The sequence below is a fragment of the Rhamphochromis sp. 'chilingali' genome, assembly GCF_963969265.1.
Source record: "Rhamphochromis sp. 'chilingali' genome assembly, chromosome: 3".
Classification (NCBI taxonomy): Eukaryota; Metazoa; Chordata; class Actinopteri; order Cichliformes; family Cichlidae; genus Rhamphochromis; species Rhamphochromis sp. 'chilingali'.
In genome coordinates, this window is record NC_137931.1 from 16,503,430 (window position 1) to 16,513,753 (window position 10,324).

Below are 10,324 nucleotides of genomic sequence, written 5' to 3' on the forward strand. Positions count from 1 at the left end.
TTTGTATAACATAAGATAAGAGAACTTTATTAATCCCTCGGGTGGGTTCCTCTGGGAAATTCGTTTTCCAAAAAAGCACAGCACCGACAGAAGTTAGAGTTACAGAATATTATATATATATATAAAAATACAGAGACAATATAAATAAAATATACGAAGGGGATAAATAGGAATAAAAAATAAAAATAGAAGTGAATTGCACATTTCAAGTATTGTCTATTGCACTGTTGACTATTTACAAAAGTATTGCACAGTGAGGTGAAGAGGCACTACAGCTTAGTTGTTCCCCTCTCCTTTGTCCTCCTGTTTCCCCTCCCTCTCCCCTCCAGAGAGGAGTTAAACAGTTTGATGGCGTGTGGGACAAAGGAGTTTTTAAGTCTGTTAGTTCTTGTCTTTTGGAGAAGCAACCTGTCACTGAACAGACTCTTCTGGTTGTTAATGGCCGTGTGCAGAGGATGCCTGGCATTGTCCATAATGTCCATCAGTTTCTTTAATGTCCTTTTCTCTGCCACTGTCACCAGAGTGTCCAGCTTCATGCCGACCACAGAGCTAGCCCTCCTGATCAGTTTCTCCAGCCTGGATGAGTCCTTCTTTGCTGTGCTGCTCCCCCAGCACACCACAGCATAGAAAAGTACTCCAGCAACCACTGACTGGTAAAACATCCTCAGGAGCTTCCTGCAGATGTTAAAAGACCTCAGCCTCCTGAGGAAGTACAGTCGGCTTTGTGCTTTTTTTATACAGGTGCTCTGTGTTGCATGACCAGTCCAGTTTATTGTCCACCCACAGCCCGAGGTACTTGTACTTGTTGACCACCTCCACCTCCTCCCCCTCTATCTGAACCGGCAGTGGACCTGCTCTAGACCTCCCGAAGTCCACAACCAGTTCCTTAGTCTTTGAGGTGTTGAGTTGCAGGTGGTTTGTGTGACTCCATGCGACAAAGTTCCTCACCAGACTTCTGTACTCCTCTTCCTGATCATCCCAGATACACCCCATGATGGCTGTGTCGTCTGCAAACTTCTGAATGTGGCATAATTCAGAGTTGTAGCAGAAGTCAGAGGTGTACAGGGTGAAGAGAAGAGGGGACAGCACTGTTCCCTGTGGTGCTCCTGTGCTGCTGACCACTGTGTCAGACGTGATGTCCTTCAGCCTGACGTACTGTGGTCTGTCGGTGAGGTAGTCGGAGATCCAAGCGACCAGGCAGGGGTCCACCTCCATCCTGTTCAGTTTTTCCTGAAGCATACAGGGCCGGATGGTATTAAAGGCACTGGAAAAGTCAAGAAACAGGATCCTGACCGTGCCTTTTCCCCCATCCAGGTGTGAGTGGGCTCTGTGTAGGAGGTACAGGATGGCATCCTCCACTCCGACACCCGCCTTGTATGCAAACTGTAGTGGGTCCTGGGCATGTTGTACCTGTGGTCGGAGGAGGTTGAGGAAGAGCCGCTCTAGAGTCTTCATAAGATGTGACGTCAGTGCCACCGGTCGGAAGTCATTCAGCTCATTGGGCCGGTTCTTTTTGGGGACCGGGACGATGCAGGATGTCTTCCATAGGGCGGGCACTCTCCCCAGTCGCAGACTGAGGTTGAAGACTCGTTGTAGTGGCTCCCCAAGTTCAGCAGCACACGCCTTTAGCATCCTAGGACACACCTTGTCTGGGCCTGCTGCCTTTCTGGGGCGAAGCTTCCTCAGTTGTCTCCTGACCTGATCCACTGTGACACTGGGAGATGTTTGGGAGGGGGGGAGATGTCTTGCTGCTGAGAGAGGGATTGGAGGAGGGGGGTATCATGGTGTCAGGAAGGGGGGGAAGCGAGGGAGGTAGGAGAGTGGGGATTGGACTCTGTAGTGAAGGTGAGGGTGAGGGTGGGGGGGTTGTGGGCTGGTCAAACCTGTTGAAGAAGTTGTTGAGTTCGTTTGCCTTCTCCACAGTCCCCCCCACTGTGCTTTTCTTGGTGTTGTGGCCTGTGATGGTTTTCACCATTCCAGACCTCCCTCATATTGTTCCTCTCCAACTTCTGTTCCACCTTCCTCCTGTAGGTGTCCTTTGCTTCCCTCAGGCAGCGTTTCACCTCCCGCTGTGCTGCTTTCATCTCCTCCTTCACTTTGCTCCTGAAAGCCTTCTTCTTCATGTTGAGGACAGCTTTGACTTCCTGTGTTACCCACGGTTTGTTATTAGGATAACACCGTACCGTCTTAGCAGGGGCGACCGTGTCCACACAAAAGTTGAGGTAGTCTGTAAGACAGTGTGTCGCCCCCTCTATGTCCTCACCATGTGGGCTCAGGAGCACATCCCAGTCTGTGGTGTCATAACAGTCCCTCAGAGCATCCTCCTTTTCTGGGGTCCACCTCCGGATGGAGCGCGTTGTGACCGGCTGCCTTTGGACGAGGGGTGTGTATTGTGGCTGTAGGTAAACCAGGTTGTGGTCTGACTTCCCTAGTGGGGGGAGGGGGGTGGCTCTGTATGCATCTCTCACATTAGCATACAGTAGGTCAATTGTCCTGTTGCTCCTTGTGGGACAATTCACAAACTGGTGAAAAGCAGCCAGAGTAGAGTCCAGTGTGGCATGGTTAAAGTCTCCAGATATAATAATGAAAGCCTCTGGGTTTTGTGTCTGAAGTCTTGCTGTGATTGTGTGTATTTTCTCACAGGCAGCTGTTGCGTCGGCCCTCGGAGGGATGTAGACACACACACAGATCACATGACTGAACTCCCGAGGTAGATAATATGGCCGCAAGCTAACAGCTAGCAGCTCCAGGTCCGGACGGCATACCGAAACTTTAACGGAGACGTGTCCAGGGTTACAGTATCTGTTGTTAACGTAGACAATGAGTCCCCCCACCTCTGCTTTTTCCGCTGGCCTGCGTGTCCCTATCATAACCAGGTGAATCAGGTTATGATCTGACCTATCAAGTGGGGGGAGGGAGGAGGAGCTGTATGCATCCTTGACGTTAGCATACAGTAAGTCTAAAATTTTCTCTCCCCTGGTGGGACAGTCCACATATTGTTTGAATGTTGGTAGTGTATTGTCCAGTGATACATGGTTGAAGTCACCCGAGATCACAATAAAGGCACTCGGGTGCTGAGTCTGTAACCGAGCTATGGCAGAGTGGATAGTGTCACATGCAGCTGTGGGGTTAGCAGAGGGAGGAACATAAACAGCCACCAAGATGACGTGAGAGAATTCCCAGGGTAAATAATACGGCCTGAGTCCAACAGCACACAGTTCAGTGTCCGGGCAACAAATCCTTTCCTTGATTGTTATGTTGGCAGGGTTACACCACCGGTTGTTAACTAAAACAGCAAGCCCACCTCCTTTCCGCTTACCACTAGCGATGCTGTCCCTGTCCGCCCGAACAGTGTGGAAGCCTTCCACGGAAGCATTCTCATCGGGAATGTCCTGGTGCAGCCATGATTCGGTGAAACACATCAGGCTACAGTCTCGGTATTCCCTCTGACTCCGTACCAGTGCTGAGAGCTCGTCGATTTTAATTTCCAACGATCGCACATTTCCCATCACGATAGACGGCAGACACGGTTTATACCTCCTCCTCGCTTCGAGCCTCCGCTGTCTCACCGTCACCTTTTTTCTTCTTTTCTGTCCTTGACCTCTGCATCCCCGATGTGTTTTCCTCCAAATTTCAGCTGGTACTTCTGCGGGCCTGGCCAGCGAGCCGGCCGGCATCAGGGCGATCAGCTGATAAGTTGAGTCATGCGCTTTTGTATTGCAATAGCACTTTCAGTTTTGTTTAAAAACTGTTAGGTTGAATGCCAGTGTGTTTCTAGGTAATGCTGATACTGTGTGGTTTGTTCCATGCTGGAAGCCGATCCTGAGTTCAGTATGATTGAAATGGTAAAACAAATAAACCACAAATGCAATATACAGTGGCTTGCAATAGTATTCGGCCCCCTTGAACTTTTCCACATTTTGTCACATTACAGCCACAAACACAAATCAATTTTAATGGTAATTCCACATGAAAGACCAATACAAAGTGGTGTACACATGAGAAGTGGAACAAAAATCATACATGATTCCAAACAATTTTTACAAATGAATAACTGAAAAGTGGTGTGTGCGTAATTATTCAGCCCCCTGAGTGAATACTTTGTAGAACCACCTTTATCTGCAATTACAGCTGCCAGTCTTTTAGGGCAGCGGTCCCCAACATTTTTTGCGCCACGGACTGGTTTATGCCCGACAATATTTTCATGGACCGGCCTTTAAGGTGTCGGGGATAAATAAAACAAAATAAAACTAGTACCGAAAAAAAGAAAATTTATTCATAACACACGTGAAAAGACCAAGGAAAACCGAGTTAACAATAAAAACGATAACAAAATAACGCTGAAAACCAATAAAAACCCTGAAAACTATACATTTCACATCTGAGCCTCAACTCTAGCGGCCGGGTACCAAACGACTCACGGACCGGTACCGGTCCGAGGCCCGGGGGTTTGGGACCGCTGTTTTAGGGTATGTCTCTACCAGCTAGAGACTGGTAGAGACATTGGTCTTTCACGTGGAATTCCAATAAAATTGATTCATGTTTGTGAATGCAATCTGACAAAATGTGGAAAAGTTCACGGGGGCCGAATACTTATGCAAGCCACTGTAGTAATTATTTTGTCATCAAATTCGTAATGTTGGTTAACACACACACCCCCCCCCCCCCCCCCCCCCCCCTCTTCAGGTGCAGTGCGAGTTTTGTCTCAGATGGGCACATTTTGGATGTGCTCAATAAGAGAGCAGCCTGGTCAAGTACTTGTGTAAAAAAATGTGCATAATTTGTTATGAATACTGTTTCTTTTTCAGTTCTTTCTCCCTGTGTTCTGTTGGATCTATAAATGTCAAATATATGTATCTGTAAATATATTCAATAAATATATACTGTAACCATAATGGAGTGAGTTCATTGTCAAAGTTTATATAGTCAGGTGTTCCAATCACTTCAATGGTGACAGCTGTATAACTTAAGTACCTTGGCATGCAGACTGCTTCTACAAACAAGTGCCAAAACATGCTAGCTTTATTATAAACTAGAAGCATGCTCTGATGGGAAGAATTACGTGCCAAAACATGCTACCTTTGTTAATAAGAGCAAGAAGCATAATTCTGATCGGAAGAATTACGTGCCAAACCATGCTACTGTTGTTATTATAAGCTGGAAGCATACTCTGATGGGACGAATTACGTGCCAAACCATGCTACCTTTGTTAATAAGAGCAAGAAGCATAATTCTGACAGGAAGAATTACGTGCCAAAACATGCCACCGTTGTTAATAAGAGCAAGAAGCATAATTCTGACAGGAAGAATTACGTGCCAAACCATGCTACCGTTGTTATTATAAGCTAGAAGCATACTCTGATGGGACGAATTACGTGCCAAACCATGCTACCTTTGTTAATAAGAGCAAGAAGCATAATTCTGACAGGAAGAATTACGTGCCAAAACATGCCACCGTTGTTAATAAGAGCAAGAAGCATACTCTGACAGGAAGAATTACGTGCCAAACCATGCTACTGTTGTTATTATAAGCTAGAAGCATACTCTGATGGGACGAATTACGTGCCAAACCATGCTACCTTTGTTAATAAGAGCAAGAAGCATAATTCTGATGGGAAGAATTACGTGCCAAAACATGCTACCTTTGTGAATGTGACCTACAAGCACACTTTAATGGGTAAAAAGAAGTGTCAAACCGTACTGGCTTTATGAATATCAGCATACTGTGATGGGCAAAGTTAAGTGGCAAACCGTCATACCATACTTAAATTTGTGCTGGAATTATTGTTTGGCAGCAGAAATGTGCATAAATTATGTACAGTAGGACATTTTGCCAAAGTAGGGCAGTTTGTCATAAGGCAGCGTAAAATTATCCTACTGTTAGGACGGTTTGCCAAAGTAGGACTGTTTGTCAGGGGACACTGTAAAATTATCCTACGGGTAGGACGTTTTGCCATAGTAGGATGGTTTGTCAGAACACCGGCTCGAAGAGCCATTTCGTTCGCAACCGACCCATCACTAGTAAACACAGCACACCGGTGGGATGTGCAGCATGAGTGCTCTCTGCTCCTCACAGAGAGCTGACTGTGATGATTCCTGAGGTCCAACAGACACCTGATGATGATGGTGATGGTGAAAAACTCTTTCGCACATTTACAGATTGGTGATTTCTGGGTCAGTTTGACTGGGATCTAACATCATTGACATCAGTAAGTCTCAAGTTGATCCATGACTGATGTATCAGTTTTGATCTCTGTCATATTTTGTTTTTTCTCACAGATTCTTCCTCGATCACTGTAATAGCTGCAGTAGTGGTGTTGGTCTTTGTTCCTTTCGTTGCTCCACTGTGCTGCTTGACGAAAAAGACAAGAAGAGGTACCTTTCACATGTGGTTTAATGTGTGTCTTATTGTAATGCATCTCTTTCTATTAACATGATAATGATTTATGACTCCAAGAGCCTAAACCCACATCTATCCAGTAATAGCTGCAGATATTTATTTAAACTACAAATCCTTCTATCACTCAGTGATCTTTAGAGGAGTAAAACAGCAGAAAAATCAACCAATAACATTCATGGGTAAGACTGTTTTCCTCACTCAGTTTAGTTCAGTACATTTTAAATATATTTGGGTTTTTTTGGGTTTTTTTTTTTTATCTGAACAATCAGAGCACCTATGAAGAAGAATAACGACAAGGTGAACAAACACCAAATTACAACAATCCAAAAAACGATCAACGTAAGCGTGTTGCTTACAAGACGTAAGCAACACGCTGTGGTGAACACACAGCTCACAGCAACACAACTGTTTAATATGAACTTTCTGCCAAGTGAGTTGATCTTAACAAATGCACCAGACACAGAAGCTAAACGCACATAAGCTAAAGGAATGATGTTTTACTGTGAGTGACAGAACTTTTGCACAGCTCTCTGAAGATCCCACTACAGCATTTGAGTCAGTTTGAGCTCTTGACTTTGGGTCATTGCAACACCCCGAGTCCTTTATTTTTTAGACATTTGCTTGGAGATCTGTTAAGGCTCGTTGTGCCTAAACATGACCCAGTTGGGGCTGAGCTTTAGCCACTCTTCCAGATTTCAATTGTTAATTTTTATTTTTTTAATGCTGATATTTCTGACACTTTATACTTTAATACTAGATTTTTTTTAATATTTGTCTGTTTTGTTTTGAATGTCACACTCCAGCGCTCCGTCCTCGCACAGTCACAATAAGGCTACGTCCACACGTACACGGGTATTTTTGAAAACGGAGATTTTCCGTTTTCATTTTAAAAAATAATCCCGTCCACACGTAAACGCAGAAATGAAGGAAAACGCTGCTACGAACATGCCAAAGCAACAGGTGGCGATATATTCCTAACCGTGTAGAAATGTTGGCCAATCAGAAGTCTAGAAGCCTCGGTGGGAAATAGTAAACAAGGATGGGGCATAGAAGCAGAACCGAGTCGTATGTGTGGAGGGACAGCAACTGTGTGTGTATATGTAAGCATTTAAACACTGCAGAGAGTACAATTAACAGTAACAGTATTGTAGAAATTAATTTCACCAAAACAACGTGGCGCACAGTGTGACATCAAAAAAGGCGCACACCTTTGACACTGCGTTTTCTCCGTTTTTCTCGTCCACACGTAAATGCAAAAACGGAGTTTTCAAAAATATCCACCCTGGCAGGCGTTTTTAGAAATCTCCGTTTTCAGTGACCGAAAACGCCGTTTACGTGTGGAAAAAAAGGTGCAAACGCATAGAAAAATCTGCGTTTTCAAAAATACCCGGGTACGTGTGGACGTAGCCTCAAGCTGTTGAATCCTAAATTGTTTGTTTGTTTGTTTGTTGTTATTGGTTTATTTTCATTGCAAAAGTGTAACCCATTGTGTAACCCATTCAATCAGGAATTATGACAACCTCAATCAGGATTTTTTCTTTAAGTATTTTTATTCATCTTTTCATGCCTAAAGATTGAGGTTGTCATAATTCATGCATGACAGGATGAAATAACAATAATTAAAATGACACATGTCGTACATCTATAGTAACATTAAATGACCAGAGTTGTGATGGAGTGACACATCAGTGTCCAATGTAGTGGTTTATGTGCAAGTACACCATCAACACTGACACAAATACAAGCAAACAGCCTTTGAATAGCTGTTCACTGTAGTGACCTCTATGCATGAAAGGGTTAATGTAATTAACTGTATTTTTAAAAAAAAATGATTTAGTTATTGTCAGGGGGAAATTGTATATAGTGTGATCAGCTTCATGAAATGTGTTCTTTTATTGAACACTAAGCAAATGTCTATGTGACTTTTGACATGAACTCTTGTGTGATAAACAACTAACAGCTTCCTCTTTCTGTAAGAACATGCAGACTTAGAAAAGGGGAACCTCAGCTCTGAGTTCTTAGAATAACTCTGTTATCTTTGTACACACAGACACAAGCTTGTATAAATAAAGAACGCTGACAGTGATACAGCGCGAGTCCGTGAGTGCCTCCTGCAAGGAAGAGCGCTCTGTGACCGTCCTCGCAAGTAAAAGACAACTGCAGTGTTTGTGTTTTCTAACTCAGGTGTCTCAGCTGAAGAACTGCGGGGTGATGTTTAGAAATCCCCTGTCAGTTATATTAGCCTATATTACAGGATTAACTCGAACATGAAGCCGACTACAGACTTAAACATCTAACACTAACATTGTTTTCATATTAACTAAATGATAGCAGATTAAACTGCAGTGGACATACAATCTAAATTAGAATCTGAACTTGTGCTGCTGTTGTTGTTCAGTCCTGTAAATTACTGAACAAGTCCTGATGTCGTCTCTGGTTAAGATGATTGTTTTGGAACAAAGTAAACAGAGACTTTAGAGGATAACTATGCTGCTTCATAGTTATGTGGAGATGGAGGATGTTTTCTCACCTGATACAGTGATATAATGGTAGAGTTACCGAAGCTAATAGGCATCACGTTGGCTCTTTATGTCAAGGCTGTGTGCAGGCAGGCAGTATGGAGGAACCAAACGCAGGACTCATAGAGGCAAACCGTGAAGTCAAAACAGCTTTAATGCTGAACTCAAAAGTAACAGACTGAAAATACAAAAATAACCTTACACAGGCAGGCAAACAGAACACACAGCATAAGATGAGGGTACAGCGTGACGCTGAACACTGGAGGACACACACTATAAATACACAGGCAGGAACATGAGGGAACAAGGAACGGGTGGGAACACAGTCGGGAGAAGTTAGACCTAACAAGACAGAGCAACCGAAACTAAAAATACTGAAATAGGACATGGACCTTCAAAGAAAAACAGGAAATACACAGACTGGACTCAGAGACGCTATACAGACAGAACAGAGGGAACACACGGGCAGACACTAAACAGAGGGAGCACAGAATCAAAACCCTTGGAACTAAAAAGTCTAATAAGAATAAGCTAGAACGCAAGAACATAATAATAGTAAGAAACACAAACCGCTGGGTCAAAAGACCCAGGACCGTGAAACTTTAAATAAAAATACCCTACAACCAAAGGCCTCCTCTGCATTAGACTAATGGGAACTTGATGCAATAGTAACTCTAATTATTAGGCGAAGAAGCATGAAAAGGGAAGAAACACCCACGCTTGCCTGTGAGTGTTAAAGCTTAGTGTTTCTTGTGTAGTCTGTGTCTATATTTACTTTGTTTATCTCTGAGTGTTATGCCCAGAGCACTTTAACTAAAACTTGACCATTTGCAACAGTGATGGCACATGGTCACATTTCTACCGCTGTTTAATAAAGTTGATTAAAAAGCTGTGGCTAAAAACACATAAGAGGGTCAAAGGTTTTAACATCCAGCCTTTTATGTTTAAAATGATACAGAGTGCTATAACAGAGCTTATTCATATTCTATAATAGTAAAACATCTTTATTCTTAATCAAAGATAAATTGAGTCTGCATAAACTGAATGAAACATGAAGTTTGTCAGTCTGTGCAAATATTCACGTTAGAAACAAAATTATAGAAACAGACCCATAATGAACACAAGTGCAGTCATACAGCTCTGCGACACCACAAACACATAGTTGGTTTTCTTCGTTCTCAGATATCTGATATACAACATTGAAATATCTGTTTTAATGCAATAATTAATGAGACTCAGAATGATCCAAAGAGTCTCAGATTAATGTCTGCATATTACAGTACATAATGCTGACTTTAATAATGTGACAAACAGCAAAACCACGGTCATGTGTGTGTGACATCAGGTCACGACCAGGCCATAACTGATGGGATAATTTGTTTGAGGTAATATTTTTTGCTTTTTG